At 44.1% G+C, this 22841-nt stretch overlaps 1 protein-coding gene across 2 annotated transcripts in view; it reads left to right on the top strand.

The window, feature by feature from the left end:
- The window catches only part of LOC146858936 (uncharacterized), a 197081-nt gene that overhangs the window by 159318 nt on the left and 14922 nt on the right, over positions 1–22841 (top strand). Inside the window, exon 3 of one of the 2 annotated variants that reach the window (XM_085649577.1) lies at positions 20864–21029. The gene's annotated coding sequence lies outside the window, so the exon portion shown is untranslated. Of the gene's footprint in view, positions 1–20863; positions 21030–21775; positions 21883–22841 lie in introns of those variants that run through there. The other variant, XM_085649578.1, reaches the window with a different exon arrangement.

Below are 22841 nucleotides of genomic sequence, written 5' to 3'. Positions count from 1 at the left end.
GCACCACCTTCAAAACCAGATACACCTTTTACAAAGCCTTTATGACTAGCACTCCTGTTTACCCTGCTAACAAGCTCACCATCTCTGGTGATTATCGGCACAAAAGCAGCCAGAACACCATCAGACTACAGACTAAGAAATATAAAAAAAAAGAAGAGAAAAAACAAGGCAGTAGACCTTTTCCATCTATGCACCCAGGATCTAGAACAACATCCATGTCTCCATAAGGACCAGCTGGACACTAGTCCAATTTAGGAAAGAGTTAAAGATAATCCTCTATGTAGAACACTGCATGACAATGCGCAAATAATCTTTTTCTCCTATTGCTCATTGGCTGTGTGACAGACTTTGACCATGTACAGCATTCCACTGCCTTTTGGCCAGGTTTGCACAATAGAAATGTAACACATATAAATATATTTATGCATATATGTGACAGAGTATGTGGCACGTACAGATCTCAGCACATTCCTAATTACTAGGTGAATGCTCTGAAATCTGCACCAGGGGCATCTTTCCTTACAACAGTTCTGAAGTACAGGGGTCATCGAAGAGGATGGTGCCTTGTAGACAGGAGATGTTACTTGCCTGCACTGCAGACCACATACCCCACCTCTGTGTCATTGTTATGCATGAATGACAGATCCAAAATGCTGCACCTATGTTCAGGGCATTATTGCTCCAGATGCAGGTCCTAATTGTGAATTAGGGCATAAAGATGCAATTTTACTTAGAAGTCATGCAACTCAGTGCAGCAACCAACTTTTGTCTGGTGCATTTCATGAAGGGGAGTGAGCAATACAATGCCATATCTACCAATATGGCGCTGTTTCTCTCCTAGCCTTGGCACACTTTAGGCTGCCTTGCACCATGTTCATAATCTGTACTCTAGACCAAAAATGACTGCAGGATGTCTAGCATAGATTTTGTACTGGAAGGATATCCTTCCAGTGCAAAAACCTATGCTCAGATATAGTTTACATGTGCAACAATCAACAATGTCAACCCTAAAATCCTGAGAACCAGGGTAGTGTAAAGGTGTATCAATGATTGGTTTACTCGGGAAGTATAACAATTAACAAGGAACAAAACAAAAATATGCTAGGATAAGCCAAAATCTAATATATATATAACTATTAGAAATAAAGTAAATGAACACAAACTAAAGGGCATAAAGTTAATAATACTTTATAATATGGTTACTTGAATTTTTAAAGCACGATTACAGTGAATTATCAAAAGACGCAGTGTAATAAGTGAAATGATGCAGTGAATAATAAGTGAAAACAAAGGTGGAATACAAAATTGCAAAGAAAAAGAATCAATCGTAGTAATAGGCTGCAGTTGAAAAACACAATGTATGAAGCAGACAATATCAATTGAAGTTTTTCAAATCAAGAAAATCAGGATACAGCCAATTTAAGCAGTCCACATTACAGTAATATATCGACATTTCAACCCCTATAGTAAACTTGACCGGGGTCACCATCAGGACCAGGTGTTAATACGACATTCAATAAAAACATCTCATAAAAGAGATAAGAGAAAGCCACGAAACACCCAAAGTGTGCAAATACTATTTATAAGAGAAAAAAAGGAATTAAAAAAAAGATTGATAGGTCTTACCAACCAAACTTGATTTGAAGAAACACCAAAGTTGATATGAAAATATGAATTCTTCGGCCAAGAGGATTTGGATTCCATCTCTAGAAAAAACGAATGTGGAGTAAAGGTTTGAACACACCAATTAAAAAAGATACACATGCAAAGTTTGAAAAGTTTGGAGAAAATAAACTTTTCTCCAACTTTACTCCTGCCTTGAGCAGGTGTACATTTTTGGCATGATAGCCTGTCCAAAAATGTTAATAAATAGGGCTTTGTATCAAAAACCCTGTGTAGATGCATGGAATCACAGATGTACCACCAATGGCACGTTCCTTGACGCAAAGAAGTGCAAAGTCGTGAACAGCACTACTTTGCAATACCTTAGAACTACTTTCCAATACAAAACAAGTTTTACACTTTTAGGGGAGAGGAGTTGGCCTAACGGTTAGGGCGCTCGACCTCAGACCTGGGGGAACTGGGTTCGAGTCTCAGCACTTACGCTAAACATTCTGTGATTCTGGGCAAATCACTTAATCTCCTCGTGCCTAACAAAAAAAAATGAATGTGTGTCCTCATGTAACGTAACTGGTGCTATGTCAAGCGCCCTGATACCTGATTGGGTTCGGGTCAAGTTCGTGCTATATAAATCTCTGCAAAAAAAAAAAACACTGAAACGTAAATTCCAATTCAACACTGCGCCAGTGTGCATCACTTTTGGTGACACTGCTCCAGTGCGAAGTGTTGAAACATTTTGCCCATAGCCTGAAGGTATCTGAAGGAAATTTTCACGTAAGCAGCAGGGATTCAACACCTGCCTTTCACTGGTGTAAAGCAGGACGACTACCTGCAGTATGAAAGGGAGCCCAGCCCAGAGCCACTTCTGAAGACCAACACATGTCATGGAGCTACTGATCATGCAGCTCAGAGACCCAAGAGGGCCACAACACCCACCACCCCCCCCCAAGGCCCCGGCCCCCCGGAACACTCCCCTCTCGACTACCACCGAGGCAGCGCAGAACAGGACAGCGTACGTTCCGGAAACGGCATGGCCCCTCAGCCACACAATAGCAGAATGTGGGGAGAGGTGGGAACCAAGTATGTGTGAAGGAGGCAGGTCACCCATGAATAAGAATGCACACAATGCCAAGTGTGGCGGTGATGTGCTGGACAGACCTCATATGCAGAACACAGACCTGTCCATATGGACTGCTGGTGTTTGTAGTGTTGTGGACAGTGGATGCAACCATGTTATCTCAGCCAGTGGGGAAGACCTTGGTCATGTAGCTGTGTCATCCCCCCTGTAAGTGTAAGCAGAGTGGGCTGGTCCGGCGTAAGCCAGTCCAGCGTAGGAGTGTGAATAAATGGGCCGGGGCTCTGGGCGTGGTTCACTTCCGGGATGACCAACCTGTCTGCCAGGGCGGGGCCCCTCACCCTGCCACGAGGCGGCCGCCGTGTCCGCGGGCCTCCTCAGCCGATCGCTGGCATCCGTGACTCAGGACCTCAGCGGCACAGCACCGCGGAGTTATGTCTGTGCTGACTACTGCCTTCCACCTACACTGCAGTCAGCAGGGCTCACAATTCAGATTGAGTCGCGATTGTAGATGACGCAGTCCAGTAGGCAACAGACATTGCTACCAGGGCGGCCCGCCCGGACCACACATCATCGCAGGCTGTGCATCCCCTGAGCGCCGCAGGTGCCACTAACTCTGTGCACCACAAGTCAAAGTCACGTGGCCTTATTGAGGCAGAATTCAGTAGGCAACAGACATTGCTACCAGTGGGGCACGCCCAGACTACGCATCATCGCATGCTGCTCACCCCCTGAGCGCCACAGGTGCCACTAACTCTGTGTACCACAAGTCAACGCCACGTGACTGTGGGCCCCTGCTGACCTCTGCCTCCCACCTACACTGTGGTCAGCAGGGCTCACACACATCGAATCCATTCCTGACTTACACGGACGACACATCATCGCAGGCTGCGCACCCGCTGAGCGCCACCAGTGCCACTAACTCTGTGCACCACAACTCATGGACCCTTTATGATTGAGTAACGTGCTGTGGACTGCGGACGCAACAATGTCACCTCAGGCAGTGTGGAAGACTTGAGGTGATTATGATGAAGATGAGGCAGGTGTAACACACCCCACTGCAGCTGCAGCAGGAATATCGCGAAGGGACACAATCATTGAGAATTTCTTCACATGACCACGCTCAGCTCTGGTGCCCCAACCTCAGTGCAACGCAAGTCATGACCCCTTATGATTGAATATTGGGTGACCTCTATACCTGCTCCGGCTACCTCCATGATGCTTCGCAGGTGTTTGTGTTATGTTGGTGTTTTCTGTTTCTGCTTTAACAGTGATCATTGTTCAAGTTGTTGCCAGCACCAACCACTCCCTGAGAGCTGGCTCACACTCACCCCACACCCATCCAGCACAGGCGTCACTGGATATGTGATCCTGGTAATATAAAGGGGGCCGGACACACGTGCCCGTAGTCAGTTCCACTATCTATCGAAGTGTATCCGTGTGGTAATTATGTATGAAGGATGGCCCCGGGCCCTACCACATTACATTGTGCTGTGGACAGCGGCTGCAACCATGTCACCTCAGGCAGTGGGTAAGAGCTTTGACATGTAGCTAAGTCGTTCCCCCCGTAAGCGACAATGTTGCAATGCAGCATGCACCCGGAGGGCGGGCTTGCACGAATGGAGTAATGAAGGAGCGCAAGACCGCTCGGGGTCCAGGATCATACATGCCAAGTGTTGTGTGTATCTGTATTGCGCAGCATGGGCCAAATGCCTAGCCACATTAGCAGCGCCAGTTCAGCCAGCCATGTACTCTACATCTGTGTCCGCCCTATCCTTACCATAGGCCTACACTCACGTAACCCACCACCTTCAACGGCCAACATCACAGTGTTGTTGTCAGGCTTGTGGACATGCGCAGACAGGCATGACAATACTGTGCTGTAGGGGTGCAAGTGATTCAATCGCGCAGCGCACATAAGTAAATGGGTTTGGGGTGAGGGAAGAGCAGCTGTGAGGCAACGTAACGCACAGTGATGCCACTCATAAGCCACATGCAAGACGTCAAAAATGAATCCCAAAGTCTCACTCATCCCACCCCAACCTCACAAGCCACTTCACATTTCAGGAATGCAAGCAGATTACAAACCTACACTAGGGATGAAAGCTGTTTTGTCTGAACTATCAGGCGGAAGCACATCTGCACCTCCGACCTCAGAATTGCATGTGCCCGGCAACACCTGACAGATACTATAGCAGCTGATGCCGACTCCCACACTACGCACAGCCCAATGAGAGACCAACATATACATACCCCACACACAGGAGTCCTTGCTCGAATTTATCTTGCATGGAATGGCCTTCACACTTACTCCCACAACATCCCAGGAGTACAACCGGTGCCCACTAAAACAACTTATTGATCCGAGATGTGGCACTTCATCCACATAACTGGCGCAGGTCTGAATAGTGCCACTTCAACAAGTGCCACAAACGCAATGGCCGAACATCCCGGACACTTGCACAACCCCTGTCACGTGGAACTGTACTGTGCACAAATGCTGCATTTACTGGGGGCACTGCCATTGGCAGTGCTGCGGATCAGTTACCGGCTAAGCTTCCGCCTTGCCAACGGCACCTGCGTTCAGCCTGTGTTGCATTGTCGAACGTGCATATTCGAGTGGTCCATGGATGTCTGCCTATCCAACAGGACGGTAGCTGAACTGGATTTTAACATGTGTGTGTGCCCCCTGTTGGCCACGACCAGGAGTGTCACCGTGATACCCATTTATGGGATGCCTTGATACTTGGCATACATGCTGGCAGCTGGACCTGGGAGATTGCACAAATCCTCATGTGCAGTGACCACATTGAACGGCTCCCCTATTGGGCTGTAGTGCTAATAGGTGTAGGGGGGTGGATGCAGCACATCTGTCCGGACCGGCTAATGGATCGCCTCGCCATCCTATTTGATGAAGTCGACAACGATCTCATGTTGAAAATGTTAGCCTACGGAGCTGCGATCGTTTTCATGGACGAGTAACTATGTACCTGCAGCCACAACAGATTGGAACACATTGCACATGTCCCGGCATCTTGTTGCATCTTGGAAATCTGGTCACATATCCCACGACAACAGTGGACATGGCTGCATTCGCCTGGACTCCGAATACATGAGCGGACAACAACGCGGCTTAACACACACCTGTGAAAGGTGAGGCACTCCCCCGGAGTGGACAGCGTAGCTTGGCAACGTTCCTCATTCTGACATACTGCTGCATTGGTCTACATGTTGTGGCACTTATCTTGCCCGTACTGACACGCATATGCTAATAAAGTCTACCCACCTTCACTTGTATTCAACTGTGATGAGTGTTGATTTGAATGACGATGTGTGTCTCAATGCCTATCTGGGTCACGGCCATACTTGCGCATTGATAGCATTACCCAGGGAGTACCTTTTTGTGCAATCATTGTCCCTACATTCATCCATACTTTCATTCTGTGTGAATTGGAATGTTTTATTCACATTCAGTGGAGTGTTGAAGCTGGACCAGTACAGGGCCATGCAAACCTCACTTTACATTGTTCGCCCGTGGAGGGCCAGCCAGAGTCCTTTCGGGATTGACAAGTTTATAGGGAGTGGAAGACTACAGTCCGCAGTGTGATTGCTGTGTCATTGGTAACCAAACAAAATATGGCAGTCCATGTTGAGGTCCAAGGTGAGGGTCGCTCAGTGTATAGGGGGACAGTGGGCAGAACCAAGGGTATGGCAGAGATGAATGCTACCACTTCATTCTAGCCACAAAGCCAGATTCATCATCATCTTCGTCCTCTGATGAGTCAGGTGCCTCACATGCGGGTGGTGGTGTTTTGTCTGCATCACTGTGTGGCACTGACACTTCAGGGGGAGGAGATGTGGATGTAGTAGTAGCATCAGCATCCATCCGTGCCAGGCCTTGTGGTGGCAATGCCATTACGAGGATCTGCAGGGCATGGAAGATCACAGCTACATCTCGCTGGTGTGGCAAACATTCTTTCCGCCTGTATCCGCTCCAAGCTCTCCCATCATTCTCCTTATGTGTCCCAACTCACGGATTACATCGCTGCGGCCACTCCGACTAGACAGTTGTTCTTGGGTCAGAGTCATGACTCCAGCGATGTCAGCCATGGCTTGTTGTAGAGCAAGGAGCGGACAGTGGGTGTCCGTTAGGGACTGTGAGTGGTCCCTGATGGGACTTAGACACCCACGTATGGCATCTAGTTTGGCTACCATGAGGTCGAACCCCACCCGCAGCTGGTCAGACATCTCTTCCTGGCACCCTAACAAACGGCGTTGGAAGGCCATGTGTTGGTCGTGGGGGTCCTGGGAGACAGCCATGGTGGTGGGTGCTTCCTGCTGTGTGGTCTGTGCAGGAGGTGGGGTCTCATGGATGCAGCTGGGCTGCCCTGCTCCTGGAGGTGGGGTGCCGGAGCTGTCCCTGAGCTGTTGGAATGCATCGGTGTAGATGTTGGAAAGGTCCTCTTCATCATCAGTGCTGAGTTGTTGGGTCTGCTCTGCAGGAGGTGTTGATTCTTTCTCTGCAATGTGAAGGGGAAATGCAGATTGACATTGTGCTCACGTGTATGTTCACGCATTGTACAAGTTTACTGTCAGACTGCATGGCAATGTACATTGTGACCGTTTATGAGGAGACGCCTATTTGAAGCGGGACACTTGGCATTTCTACACCATCAGGGATGTGAGATTGAACTTGTACATTGCTATGCCAAATGGCCGTTTTCTACACACAAGCGGCAGCAGTTGTGTCCTCTGTTCTTTTGTGAAAGTGTTGCAGTTTGTACCACATTGTTGTCAATGTTGGGGTGCTCTGCATCTTATGTGTGTGCGCTGCATTGTGGGTGAGTTGCCCCTTCGACTCTGATTTGGCTGGCCCTTATCCCTTTCAGGCGGTGTGCTATACTTATTTGTGCATGTGTGCCATTGTGCCCATATCCCCCCGTCCCCACAGTCCACGGTCGTTACTCACCCTGTTGCTGTTGGCTCAGGTCATGTTGTGCAGTGTCCGGTCCCCCAACTTCTGCCACTGTCCCAGGCTGGTCCTCCATGGGGCTTTTGGGGTTTTGGTTGTCCTCTGTACTTGCTCCGGCTACCTCCATGGTGCTTCGCAGTTGTTTGGGTCTTGTTTGTGTTTTTGGTTGCCACTTTTATAGTGATTTTGGCCACCTGACTTGTGGGACATGCAGGCTGGCGCTGCTTCTCGCTGGATTTTTTATCGCTGTTGTGCCCATCGCAAGTTTTTTCACGTTGGAGTTTAGACATTTAACTCGTTGTCAGGAAACTATCGCATGTTACCGCCGTGTTGAGAATACGACGTTGACACAGAGTTATTTTCCCGCGATAGACAGCAATATGAAAGATTGCGTTAACCGATTTTGGCGAAGATTATCGCACGTTCTTGAGAATATCCCCCTTAGACTTTCAGTCCTCATCTGCTCAAGTACTTCATGGTATCCCTAAGTCTGTGTGTTTTCAGTTTTTTCATATTCCTCTTCCTTTGTTACTAAAACATGATCAAATGCACTTTTCCTCTACTCCTTTGCTCCCTCCCATCCTAAACACAAAAGAAAGACTAATGCTGCTTGTCTTCCTCCTACAATGCAAAAATAGCAGAGAGTAACTAAAGGAAAGAAAGGGCTCTTAAACCTGATTTTCCTAATCCTGGTGCCAAATTATGCGTTTAAGTATATTAGCTGATGCATGTTCTTTTCCTGTTCTAGTTGGTTAGGCCCCTATCCCACATACTCACCCAATAATACATTGTAGGAATAGCCGTACCTTAGCATTTCTAACCTTAAAATAGGTTACATGCTTCAATGGGTAAGTTAAGATGCCGGCAAATAAATTCAAAAGCAAAACAGACGAGGAGAACTGTGGTAATTTGCTTGTTGTATTCTTCCTAAAAGACCATTCAAGTGCAACTCGAGGTAGTCGTGTTTGGTCACTTCTGGTACGAAGGCCTTTTTGCTTTTTCAGGGCTGCAAACATACATTTCTATATTATTTTTAAATACAAACAGATAACATTTCTATATTATTTTTAAATACAATCAGATAACATTTATTTAAAAGCGACAAATATGTGTTTTTATGCTTACTGTAAATAATACGCTGTGGGGAACAGCATACAAATAAGATACAGTTATGTTGAAAGCTGTGAGAGGCAGGAAACACTAGTCGGCATCGTTTTGTTTTTAATTAACTTTGCTGCTTTTTTTTCTCGATTTCGAAATTCTGGGATCTAACAATTTAAATTGGGAGGAATGTTACTGGTTAATATTGCTTGTTATGTTTTTAGCAACAACAACAAAATCACCATATAAATTCAGCGACATTATCATGAAAAAGGGGTTCAAACCCTAGCCAATGCACTGATAGTTTGCTAGAAAGTAAAGGGAACCACAGTAAAGACTGTAATTCAAAAAGATTTATGCAAGGCATCTTCAAGGCTAGTGGCTACAGCAGCCGATTGCACTGTGGAGCATATTTATAAGAAAAGTGGCGGAGCGAGGCATTAGCCATCTTGGCTTAACGCCGTGCTCTGCCACCTTTGAAACGCAGAGCTGCACCGTATTTACAACAATACGTTTCAGCCCTGCGTTTCCCCCTGCGCTGGCGCTAAATACATCTGCCTAGCACCAACGCGGGCAGCCTTGCATCGTAGTGCAAGGATGCCTGCGTTGTGGGAATGATTGTGTGCAGGAAGGGACACGATCATAAATGGTGCTTTCCTGTTTCTATGTGTGCTGCACAATGCAGCACACACAGAAACAGCAAAAACGAGGAGAAATAAAGCATTTCCCCGCATTGCGCCATGTTAAGAACAGGTTTTTTTGGGCTTCATTTTGGCGCCTGCCCATATTTACGCCACTCTTGTAAATATGAGGCAGCATCAAAATCACTGGGTTTCATGGCGGAATGCCCATCGCAACTCCCTTTCACACTAAGTATAGTGTGAAAGGGAGCCTTATTTACAAGGCAGCATTAAGCCTGTATCGCCAGAGAAACATTGAAAAAAATGATGTTCCTGTGGCGATAGGGGCTTGTAAATATGCCCCTGCGTCCTTGAAGTCCACACCATTCCATGAAGAGGAACGGTTCCTGGGATTAGCTCAGCAGCAGGGTCTTCTGACAGCAGTCCAGGCATCCAGTGGCCATACAATGGTCTGCCATATTATTTTTCCTGCAAATTAGAGGCTACTCAAGAAGACATGGCTAGTTTTGCCAATGTGTAACCTTGGATCTCCCTAAATCCTACTTTCAAGATTTACCTTTACTGTAATTAAATCAATTAATCAGTTTAGTAAAAAAACAGTACTTTTGTGAATCCCTTCCTGGAGAAGTACCCTGTTCTTCGTTACAAGAGCTCAGTGAGCTCTCTGACACTCACTCGTGCATTTTGTGGCGCCCTGAGCAGGTGTGCAATAAACTCGAGTTTTACCCCTTTGCATTGGTCAAGCTTTTGTTACTCTGTTGCTTAAAACTTAATTGAACATGGAAGACACTGAAAGTGTCCAATCACCCATAAACTACATAGGTACTGGAAAAAGAGATACTCGGCGGCCCCAAAACTTTGTTGACCGAAACAATCCAATGAACCAGCCTCAGGCATGTTTTTGACCCGCCTGTAGCATGGAATAGATGCTAATCGGCTCTTAGAATTCTTAACTGGTCGCAAAATTACTGGTTGCAAATTGCGACCGGTAAATATTACATCTGGCCCTCAGTTCTGCAGTGGATGTTTTCAAAATGGAAACTGATAACACTTTGAGTCTGATAGAGAGTAGGTCTTGATAATACGCTTTATTGTTCTGTGCGGCATAAAGTGTTCATTCATCATTGTAAACTTTATTTGATTTTTAGATAAAAATCATAAAAGTATACAAACAATACAAAATATAAAACGCATCTTTTGAAAAATACAACATTCTCCCTCCGGTGCAGAGTACATCATACACGTCTTTGTTTTTTTTTTTTTTTAACGTGATCTATCATTTTAACACGATGGAGTAGAAAGGAGTCCCACCATGTGGGGGAGTATTGTGTTGCGTACAGCACAGCAGTTCCATGTAATAATTGTTCACAATATTAAACTGTTCATTTAAAAACAATGAATCGCATCACTTGTGGGTGATGAACTGGTGGTAAGTGGCCACAGGTATTCGGAAAGTACAGTGCTTCTAGGCGAACATAGACAGGTGTTGAGACCTGCAAATGTATCATACCAATACTACACTAGTGTACAAGAGTCCAGTTCTGTACCCATTTTTTCCAACTGGTAATTTTGCTGAGGTTGCCATATGTCTGCCAGCCTAGAGGTTGGGGGCTGCAGGGAAGCGTACAATTTGCTGGTGGTGTTGCAGTACACCAAACTTTAGAGTCAAGCCTTAGCTGTTGGTGGATGTCTACTTCATCAATGAAGGATAGTTTCATGTTTGGCCAAGAGTAAGGGCATGGCAGTAGTTCTTGCCCATAGCCCAGTAAAGCCAACAGCAGGTTAGGTTCAATGTCCGTCATGTGGGCCAAGTGCCAAAATATGGCACGCCAGTAGGATTCAATATGTCCACACGTCCATGTCATATGTACAGAGTCAGCCCCGCGAGGTGACACTTGGGGCAATCAGAGGATCTTGTGGGTTCGAGCAGTCTCAAAGCACTGGATGCAATATAAGCTCTGCATAGACATGTATAATATAGGAGGTTGTGGTGGTGATTGGGTGAAACGAGGTGTATTTGAGCGCAGCAAGCAGGCAAACCACAGGTTGTCAGTCAGTGGGAGTCCCAGGTCGTCCTTGCCATAACCTCTGAGCTTCCCATCACAAGGTGCCAGCATGGCCATGCTCGCAAAGTACAGCCTTGAGACTAAGCGTCTCTCATCGCTGTAGGTTATTACTATGGTCTGGGGAGTACATGTCAGGTGCCATTGTGTAAGTCGGAATGGCGGCTCGTAGTGCACTAGGGCTTCATTGCATAACAAAGTGGTACATGTGGGAGGCGGAAGTGAAGGGGACCTCATCGGATTGAGTAATGGCATGACCATCTGGGAAGAGGTCTCAGAATGTGTGTAAGGCATAATGTGCCAGTGTGCACTGAACTAGTTTTTTCCTGGCTAATGGGGTGTTAGGAAACTCCATTACCAGTTTTTAACTGTATACACCACACCTCACGTCACAAAATAACCCCCTTCACTTGCACTCATCTATACAGCAGCCTGTGAAAAGATCTCCGCCAATGCGACCCTTCGAGGGACCCGTAAGGCATTGCAGTGCCGGCCTAATGAGGAGCAACGCCCGATGATGAAGCATGACATCCTCTAGGGGATGTGTGCGGGCAACATAAACAGTCTTATTGACTGTCCACTCCCAATACCCCTATCAGAGGCACCCTCTACATTTTGGGGATCTGTGCCTCCCTTACTCTCCAGTTTCCTGAAGGAACACTAATCCTATGAGTGATTTTTGTATTTGTCATTTGGAGCGTGAGCTGCTGGACCTCTTGAACTTGCTCCCTGTCCCCCCTGAATCTCTTTCCTCTCTTAAAGGGTTTCCAATTTGAAACGCGATGTTGTGACATCAACAACGGAACATGGAAACAGGGACACTCAATTTGCCAGAGGGACATTACAATAGGAGCATTGACATTGTGACATATACATTGATAATGAGATCCTGACACTGTGACATAAACCTAGGGACATAGTGACACTCTCACAGAGTCACTGACGTGCTGCACTGTTATTGGTATACTGACACCGTGAAACTGACATTGGATTGTTGACAGTGGGACCCAGGGACGCTGAGATTAGAGATTTGGGCAGGGGGTACTGTTAAATAAAAGCATGGTGACCTGGTGGATAACTTCTGATATTGTCCAATATATATGTGTCAACCGAGAAGTCTTGGCCTAGTCTATGAAAAGTATGGCAGCCCTTCTGGTATAGAAACCCTGCTGCAAGGCATTTGCCTTGTCTGTTAAAGGTATAGTAGCCACACTGAGAAGTATATGTTGTGTCTGTGAAAGGTTTACCAGCACTGCTGAGAAGCGTTTGTTCTGTCCGTGGAAGGTAATGCAGCCATACTGAGAAGCGTTTGTTCTGTCTGTGAAAGGTATTACAGCCCTTCTGAGAAGTGTTTGTTCTGTCGGTAAAAGGTACACCGGCACTGTTGAGAAGCATTTGTTCTGTCAGTGAAAGGTAAACCAGCCCTGCTGAGAAGCATTTGTTCTGTCTGTGAAAGGTATTGCAGTCCTACTGAGAAGCGTTTGTTCTGTCTGTGAAAGGTATAGCAGCACTGCTGAGAAGCATTTGTTCTGTCCGTGAAAGGTATTGCAGTCCTACTGAGAAACGTTTGTTCTGTCCCTGAAAGGTATTGCAGTCCTACTGAGAAGCGTTTGTTCTGTCCCTGAAAGGTATTGCAGCACTGATGGGAAGCATTTGTTCTGTCCGTGAAAGGTATTGCAGTCCTACTGAGAAGCGTTTGTTCTGTCTGTGAAAGGTATAGCAGCACTGATGGGAAGCATTTGTTCTGTCCGTGAAAGGTATTGCAGTCCTACTGAGAAGCGTTTGTTCTGTCTGTGAAAGGTATAGCAGCACTGATGAGAAGCATTTGTTCTGTCCGTGAAAGGTATTGCAGTCCTACTGAGAAGCGTTTGTTCTGTCCCTGAAAGGTATTGCAGCACTCTGCTGTGAAGCGCTTCTTCTGTTGGTGAAAGGTATTACAGCCCTGCTGAGAAGTGTTTGTTCTGTTGGTGAAAGGTATAGCAGCACTGATGAGAAGCATTTGTTCTGTCCGTGAAAGGTATTGCAGTCCTACTGAGAAGCGTTTGTTCTGTCTGTGAAAGGTATAGCAGCACTGATGAGAAGCATTTGTTCTGTCCGTGAAAGGTATTGCAGTCCTACTGAGAAGCGTTTGTTCTGTCCCTGAAAGGTATTGCAGCACTCTGCTGTGAAGCGCTTCTTCTGTTGGTGAAAGGTATTACAGCCCTGCTGAGAAGTGTTTGTTCTGTTGGTGAAAGGTATACCAGCCCTTTCAGATTTGTTTTTCTTGTCTGTCTTGTCAGTTAAACGTATTGCAACCCTTGTGAGAAGTGATGGTCCTGTCTGTGAAAGGTATAGCAGATCTGATGCGAAACAATTGTCTACTTCTTCTGCTGCGAAGTGTTTGTTCTGTCCCTGAGAAGTATAGCAGCCCTCCTTATAATGTTTGTCTTGCCCGTCAAAGGTGTAGCAGACTAAAGGAGTGTTTATCGTGTCCATGAAAAGTGCAGCAGCCCTGCCCAGAAGTATTTGTCTTGTCTGTGAAACGTAGTAGGAGACCTGTTGAGAAGTGCTTGTCTTTTCCATGAAAGGTAATGGAATTTACTTAAAATGTAACATTTCATGTGTTGTTAAAAGTGCTTTCTACCATCGCATGGTTGCCTCCAACAGCCAATGGGAACAAGAGAGATTGAAAAGAGAAACTGGGAGAGAAGAAAGCAGGGAACAAGATAGAAAGAACAAGAAAGGAGGGAACAAGAAAGAAAGAACAAGAAAGGAGGGAACAAGAAAGAAAGAACAAGAAAGGAGGGAACAAGATAGAAAGAATGGGCGTTGATTATTATGGAAAGATCAGTCTTCCTACCGTTCTAGTATCTCATAAAACAGAGCAATAGTACCCTGTGAGTAGCTTGCCTTACTCATTGTAAAAGCACTATTGACCACACAGCTTTCTAGAAACGTTGTGGGGAACCACAAGCTTAGTACAACGTTATATTTAAGTTTTATCCGGAATTGACCAATGTTCTTGTGCCAATGTGAATTAAAATGCACCATTGCCACCTATTGTCGCAATATTTCTTGGGAGACAAGCCCTAACGCTTAAAATTGTATGCATATTCTATTCAGGTTTCACAAATAATATTTTCTAAAGTGCTTTAAAACAAACGATTTGCATTCTTGTGACAGAAGTTCCTAATGGAGAACACGCACTCATGTAAAACTCCATCAAGTTTGACAAATGTCCTCGGCCAAACGTGCTCTCAAATGCGCACTTTTAAACCATTGGTTTCAATTATAGAAATGTTTCAACATTTTAAAAAGATATCAGAAAATGAATTGTGTTCTTTCAAATCTCAGAATACAGCACCATTTCTGCGGGCAAAAGGACCCTCGCGTCCTTTGAGAAATCTTTGATATTGTGGTTTTTGCTCATGGTCACCCCCAATACTTAAATCCTGGGCCACTATCATATTTCACTACTTCTTAGACTTTAAGGTCTAACCAGTCATTTATGTTTGAGCCTGAGGACTGTAGCAGGAGGAGGACGTGCTGAGAGAAGGAGGCCTGGTCGTGTGTGTAAGGTAAGTGGATTTAATTGTTAATTATTTTATTTGCGGCTCAACTACGAACCACCCATTTGCCAACCCTACCACTCTCCGTAGATGCCAGCCGCTACATCGTTTCACCCTGATTTTCGGTAAAGACAATAGCGACAAATGGCCTTCTTGGAATGTTATTTTGTATACTTCAAGATAACCCCACCCTGTGTCTATATGCAACGTGGTAGCCATCTTGGAAGTATAGAAAATAACAATCAAAGATGGCTACCACCATACTGTTGTCTTTACCAATTCGTGCACTGTAGTCCTACCAGCAATGGCAACAAATTCCTGTAGCTCACAAATAGTGGCAAAAAGAGACAAATTTAGTTTGTAAGTGCACACAAATTCAATGACCTATATTATGCAATTACATTGTACCAGTAGATAATTAGGAGGTATGTAATAATCGTACTGGAAGATAATGTCTTCTACATCCACTGTTAATTAGACAAAATGATAATTGGTTTTGGGATAATTTTGCACACTTCAGTGTAATTCTTACATAGTCCTGTGGTTCTTGTATATGTAGTGTGTGATATGCTATTGATATCCTTATGTGCCTCACTTATATAATACATTATTACATGTTCACTCCCACATGCAGATCCGCAATGCCATCCCATTTGTCATTTGTACATTTTTGTATTATATTTTCTTCCTAAGCATTATTAACCATCCTCTTCGCATTGGGTCCCAACCCTATTTCCCTACACAAGTTGGTGAACTCTGTTTATGGGCTGCATACTGGCAATGTAAGGCAAGAAAGTGGCCTGTCTCTGGTGTTCCTGGCGTCCTTTGTCTTGCATCAGCTTCTTTAATCTTTTTTTCTAATTTAGATATTTGTTTTAAGCTGTAGTGCCTTTTTTTTTGGCAAACTGAAGGAATATTTTTGTATTTGTTGTATGCATTTTGTATTAGCTTTCAGGACCTTGCTGATGTGTTGAATGCATGCATTTTGAACATAGCCAACGCAGTTGTGAACCCTCTGTTCTCCGTGTTACCCATGTGTTTCCGTTGATTGTTTCCATCAGTGTCAGTGGTTGTGTGATGACTCCTCTTATGAAGTTATGTCTTTAAACGCAATTCAATGTCACTTCTTACAATGCTATCTGGCCATCAAAGGCACATGGTGCCATATCTCTGATGAAGTGTAATCTTGATCCCATCTGGAGATAATGTTGGAGTACATCATACTCATGCATAGTCAGCACTCATGTAAATTCTGTTATAACTAATGTACTAAAAGGAGTGGAGCCGTTTATACTAAAGAGTGCTTTGTTTGAAATATATATTTAGAATATGATTAATAATGTTAGGTGGCAACTTATGTATTAATGTGACAGGGGAAGAATAACCTTAAACATCATTTTCTGAAATATTTAAGATGTAAACAACTAATGTTTGACGTTTATACATAATTTGAATTTATCATGTTCAAATGCATTTATACTGAGACATTTATGATTCATTTCATTTAAAAGTGCCTTAAGCAGTTGCATTTATGTGGGAAGCGTGCACATATGCTGTACTCCTGTGCACTTGTTAACTTAGCAACTAGGTCTCAAGAAGAAATATGTTCAGTTGCTGCTCACATTATGATTTGAAATTCATGTTTAACCTTCAAGCATGGAACATACACTTCTGAGTTGTGTCTATTGCATGTGTGGATATGCCTCATTATTTAGAATAAATAACTTTTGCTAATATCTAGCAAAGCATGAGAAAAAAGAATCGGCCAAGGGAGTTGCGGTAAGATGCGATGAGAGGAGTTCACATGGGAAAGGACTGGCCAAGGATGAAAACAGATAAGGTGCTATCTGAATGAGAACGAGAAGCTGAAGTATCCAGATGTGCCAGAGCTAAGGAAATTTCTCAAGGAGGAGCCACATGAATCGACGGCAGATGATATTATGTGCTGTGTGTAAGCTAGGGTGAGAGTCCATCTTGGACATCCTTAGGGAGCAGACGTATGCTATTGTTTGCATGGCTTTATGCTACTCGACCCATCATCAGAGTGTTTTCTACTTAAGACTCTGATGGCTGGCACCTTTCTTTTTCCTTATTCGATTATGTCTTTACTTAATGCTCTAATTTAGAGTTACCCTTATTAAGGTAGTTTAACTAAAGTTAGGTTACTCATGCTCGTTAAAGAGAATCATCTGTTGCAATTTTAACCTTCATTTTTCTTTCTAATTACATGCGCCATTTTGTTAGAGTTAGTTATTTGCTTTATAATATATAGGATACATCTCTTAAGGAGATTTGGACTTACGGTGATCTTTTTGTTCTTTTATGTGATTTTATTGAGAATGATCTACATTGACAGGAACTGGGGGTGCATGCACACAGGGGGCACACCATGTGCCCCCCTGCTTGTATCCCCAGACCCAGAGGCACAAGGGGGCCCTATAGCACCTCCTTTGTTTCCTCATGGCCAAACTTTCTGCAGCTGGCTCACAGCCGTAAAAGGTGAGGCGGCAAGGAAACTCGTAATATGCTCGGCGGGCAGCTGCATTTAGCGTTCTCAAGACCTTATAATAGGGCGGTCGGACCACCGGTGTGGGGGCAGCCGCACCGCCACCGTGAATTTGGCGATTTATCAGACCTCCAATCTCATAATAAGGCCCTAAGAAATATCCCCTTGTGGCTGAATCAAGGTGCTTTACCATTGCAGTTTGGAGCTTTCAAGGCATCAACCGCGGAAAAGCCCTGCTTTTCTGAAAGTCGGTAAGCAGCATGAAGCTTGTGTAGGGAGACTGCGACATGAACTGTGATACTGAATTTCAAATGAGAAAAATTCGAATGATTGTAGAGGAAAGAATGTGCATACCAGACTGCACTGCGGGACCAACACCTCAATACTATAAATGTTCAAATTGGCTTACCTGAGCATAGCCATCTTATATTCAATAACTAGATCACACCTGAAGGCAACTGTCCAGGCGACCCATTGCTCTGGAGGCAGAAATGTGTGTGCAATGGGCACAAGCACGGTTTGTGTGCATCAACACCCACAGTATGCTGCAAAAGTTATATATGCTGGGGTGTTTTTACACTTACATTTAGGTATAAGGTTCTTATTACATTGTTTTTAAACTGGTGCAGAATTTCACATTTCGTTTTTGTTGTAAACACCTTTTATTGTTTTTCATACGTAACAATCAATGGCAGGTGATAGCTTGACGTGTTGCTCACATGACAATCAGCGATGAGCATTTCTCGGTTTTCATTGAGATTACGGTTTGACGAGTTACAGCTCTCTTCCCTGCCTGACGCCCTGCGTGGCTCACCTGGGATCCTGCTGCTGAATCACTTCTCAGGTTCTTTTTTTCTCCTCCATAATTACTTGCCATACTCTGATAGTACTTCTGAATAGGAACTCTTAGCAGGCATTTAAACACCCGCACAATTCTAAACATACCCACATTTTGATGTGACAGTTCCCATGGCAACTCTTTTCTTATAAGAGTAGAATAAATAGGCTTACAACGCCTGCACTCGTGTGTCAGAGAAGCAGCGGCCCCTGCAGCGTGGCATCACTCTCATAGTCACCCCCTCGCAGGCAGGAGGTGCTCTTCAATGCACAGTGAATCACAACTCCACAAACTGGTTCTGTCCCACCTGGCCCTGTGACCTCATGCAGCCTTGTTGAGGTGACTTGCTTATCATTCAGAAGATTCTGAAGGCACTGATTTCTGAGCACGCAGCTCATTTCAGATGGAAGTACTCAAGAACAGTGAGAAGATTCTTCTTGCTCTAGGCATAAGAAACATTTTCCAACTATTGAGTTTTTCAGGCCTTTTGCAGTGAATTGATAGTACCACTAGGTGGCACCCTACAGCTGCTGCTTTATATCATTGTATGGAAGCGCTGGCCCTTGTAGTATAGTTTCCCTAATAGGTATATAATTAATGTATGTACGTAAGTATGTAAATATGTATATGGTATTTCTGTTAATCAACACTAGGAAACATTATGTGAGACCACAAATCAAAGAGCAATTATGATTTGTATTAATAGAGCACTCAGTCGAGGGGCTACCTATTGGGATGTAGTAGGTCATAATCCTGTGTCAGTAACCCAAAAGCCTTCTTGGTCTGCCCGATGCACGTGCCCTTCATTTATCACATCCTCTCTCTGCCATATTCCAGCAGTTATTTACTATTATAAAATGAAATCAACACCAAGTAAGAATATTGCACACCCCTCAGTTAACTTTCAATTTAATGTTGTATTAAATGCACTATGCATTCACTTACCTGCAGTTAAAAAAGTTACAGATGCAGTAAATTACCCTTCTGGAGACGAGATGGGTATCACAGAACCATTAAGGCAAAAATCCAATGATATTAGATAGCACTCTGTGTATGTCCCACAATCAGAGAGGAAAACTGAGTCCCAAAATTTAGCCATGATGTTTGAAGCCAATTTTTCATCCGACAGGATAAGGTCACAATATTCTATTACTTTCCTGTAGGCAGCCACTGCGTGGAAATAGAGCCTTTATCAAGACTGCACAAATCACAAGAAAAAACACTGTCATTCAATGTATAAAGAAATAATTATATTGTAACCCTAAATCCTCAAGTTCTCAATGGTATTGAAGATTAAAAAAAGAAGAAAGAAATGAGCTAACCAAAATAAGACAGGCAATAGAATAAAGAAGCATTTGCAATGTGATAGGTCTCGCATTGACGCGACTTTGAGCTATTGACATTGTAAATGATAATGCCTTTTATTTATGTTTTGGGTTTTAAAACATAAATAAAAGCCATTCTCATTTACAATACTATTAGCTTAAACTCTCGCAAATGCGAGATCTATTGCATTGCAAATGCTTGTTTTGTTTGCAGCATCTGCTCTTTCTATAAATTCTCTGGCTTGCCTACGTACAATATGGAGTTACACATCTTGGAGGCACACCCTAGAAAGAAGCAGGCATTAAAGGGTCTTTTCTTGAAATGTAACCTCTGCACGTTAATAGTTTATTGCACTTTTAACCATGTGAGAGTTGCCGGAGATGACAGTCTCTTGTGTAATGTCCTGCCTACCTACCAAGGCGATCTACAATCCTTATAATACCCCAACTTATATGTGCTTTCACTGCACCTATTACACTTCACTTATGGAAACACTCCCACCCATGGCAGCAAACTTCCTGTATACTTTACATCTCAGCCTAAGAAGTGCTGGTACTCTTAGGGTGCGATTAACTTTAGAGAAGGATTCTGATAGAGCGCCATGAGGTTTTGAAAATTGTAGGGGTGCATTATAGTCACACATAGTCCGCACCCACATATATATTTTTATATTGTATTAACAGATGATCATTAGAGGAGTAAATGTAATAATAAATAATGTGAATGTAACGTTAGAAATATAATTCGAGTTAGTCGAAACAGTAAAATGACTTTTATATGTAACTGCCTATTGCAAGTGATTAATGAATTGCTCATGTGTAATGAAATGTATTAGATTTAAACGTGCACAATATTAAAGTCTGCACGTGTAGGACTGATTACCTATATACTGAATGTAATGAAATATAGTGCTTGCAGATGCAACGTTTATTAATGTGTTTAGTTCTTGATGTATAGAGGCCTAACAGAATGTCTGTGTTTTACTATGAGAGGCCTATTCGCATTTCTTATGTTAGCTGAATTGTGTAGGCCGAAATGTACTTTCCTTGGGAAGGCTCTCATTTGGAGGTAGTCAGCAAATTTCATGTGCAGGGAAGGATTTTCTATTCTCAGGCTTCTGTTGCAGGTGCAAGGACACCGTCCTCGTTAGCTAAGACTAACCTTTTGTTTTAGGAGTTAGGTATGGAGGAGCGTTAGCTACAAGTGTCTCAAGGAATGCCGCTAATGAGAAGCCGATACTTTTGGTGCTGGAGGAGCCTGGGACTCAAGGACGTTTCAACCGTTATTGGACGAAGTACAGGTTTCAATGGAAAATTACCTCTAAAAGATGTTCAGCCAGGTGAGGTGTAACAAAGGCATGTCCTCCATGTTGTGCATTTTGTATTAGGGATGGTGCCCCGAGGGGTGAGCGGCAGAGAAGAGACAGATGAGAAGAGAAGAGCAGATGAGGGTAGAAGGAAGAGATCAATTTGAGGAAGGAGACTTAGGACAGGTTGGTAGCTTGGCTACTGATCCCTTCAATGTGACTGTACTTCTTAGGAAGCCTTCACTATCTGAAACCTTTTTCCGATGTTGCCTTGGGAGATGCTAAGTAGGGATGTCACCTTAGTGGTAGAGTAGGGACAGACTAATCAATTTCTTTATAGGTATCCATGAAGACTGATTTAGATATTGGAGCAGTTATCTTCTGTTTGATGTTTTTAGAGTTCCTTATCCTTTTTATGCTTCATCAAATTAGGTTGCTGCGTAGATTAAACTTTCTATTAGTTCCCATGTATTTTCTTAACCTCGTCATGAGGTGCTTGTATGTCCAGTTATTTTTGGCTTTGTAATAAATCCCCTAAAACTTAATTCGGAGTTAGTGATTCTTCAGCGTCAGAATTGATTAGTTATTGATTTCAGTTAAATGAGTTGATTCTCTCCCCTTTACATTTCACAGCAGGTAAAAAGATCCACTCGGCTGAGGATTCTTAAGAGATGGTGAGATAAGATAAGAATCCAGCGTAATCAGTTGGTAGCAGAGTAGGATGGTTATCTCTTTAGTAAGGGGAGATCTAGTTTAGGGTAAGTCACTATCGAGTCCCCATAGAGCCCAAGTGATGGTTATCCAGTGGATCGTGAGCGGAGGACGACGGCGTTGATGGAAGCTGACGGAGAGTAACGGTGCGGCGGAAGCAGCAGTTCGTGGGAGAGTGAGTATGAACAGGGTTGTGTGTCCGTTAGATTGCGGGGTTGTGTTGATTGTGTGATGTCTTGCGGAGTTGGTGTGGGAGTCGAATGATTGTGGTTACGGACTGTGAGCGCGCGCGGTCCATGAGATTTGATTTTGATATCCCTGGATAAGAGATTGTGGTGTAGAAGACACCCAGAGTTAAAATTGTCTGACCAGTGGCTGTGGGAGTCATTAGACTTCGTTGACTGACCCACCGGTGATAGGCAAATGTGTGTGTGAGTAACCGACACAGGTCGTCGGTTGTGGAACATCGAGTGCTTGGATCCTATCGTTTAAGTACATTACTGTCCAGCCATTCGTGGGCAGATAGTCTGAGGCAGTTGTCCGGTCGTTTCGCGGACAGACGATTGCCGGAGTTGAGGTCGACAATTGTATGAGACTGTCCGGTCGTTGGTGGACAGGCAGTCAGAGAAGTCACTGTTCGGTCGTTTGGTGGACAAACAGTTATTTCATTGTATGAAAGAGACGTGTGAGAGTGCAAGAGACACATTTTAAAGGAGGGGAACTGCTGCATGTGGAGGAAGAGTGATGTCAGAGAGCGCCGCGCTGCGATAGGTCAGTTAGTGTGAAGCCACGCTGGTATTGGTGGATTGACATCAGGAAGTAGAACGAAACGCTGTGTGTAAAAGGGTTGATTTAAGTTAATTTCACCATGAAATGTTTTAAAGTTTTACAAGACATGTGTAGAGTAGATAGAGCAGTGGTTAATTCTTTTCTTCTCTAGCCATCTTTCTGTCTGTTCCTGAGTCCTGGCAAAGCGCTATGAGACCCTCGGTTGATATATGCGCTCTACAAGAAAACAGTACATAGACATAGACGTACATAGGAGGAGAAGAGGCTCCGCCCGAAGATACCCCGTCTCATTACATGGCAACAAATGTGGGATTGCATACTGTAATTTGGCTTAAGAATTGGCAT

This window comes from Triturus cristatus, chromosome 3_2, assembly GCF_964204655.1.
Source record: "Triturus cristatus chromosome 3_2, aTriCri1.1, whole genome shotgun sequence".
NCBI lineage: Eukaryota > Metazoa > Chordata > Amphibia > Caudata > Salamandridae > Triturus > Triturus cristatus.
This window is presented reverse-complemented; position numbering and strand designations above follow the sequence as displayed.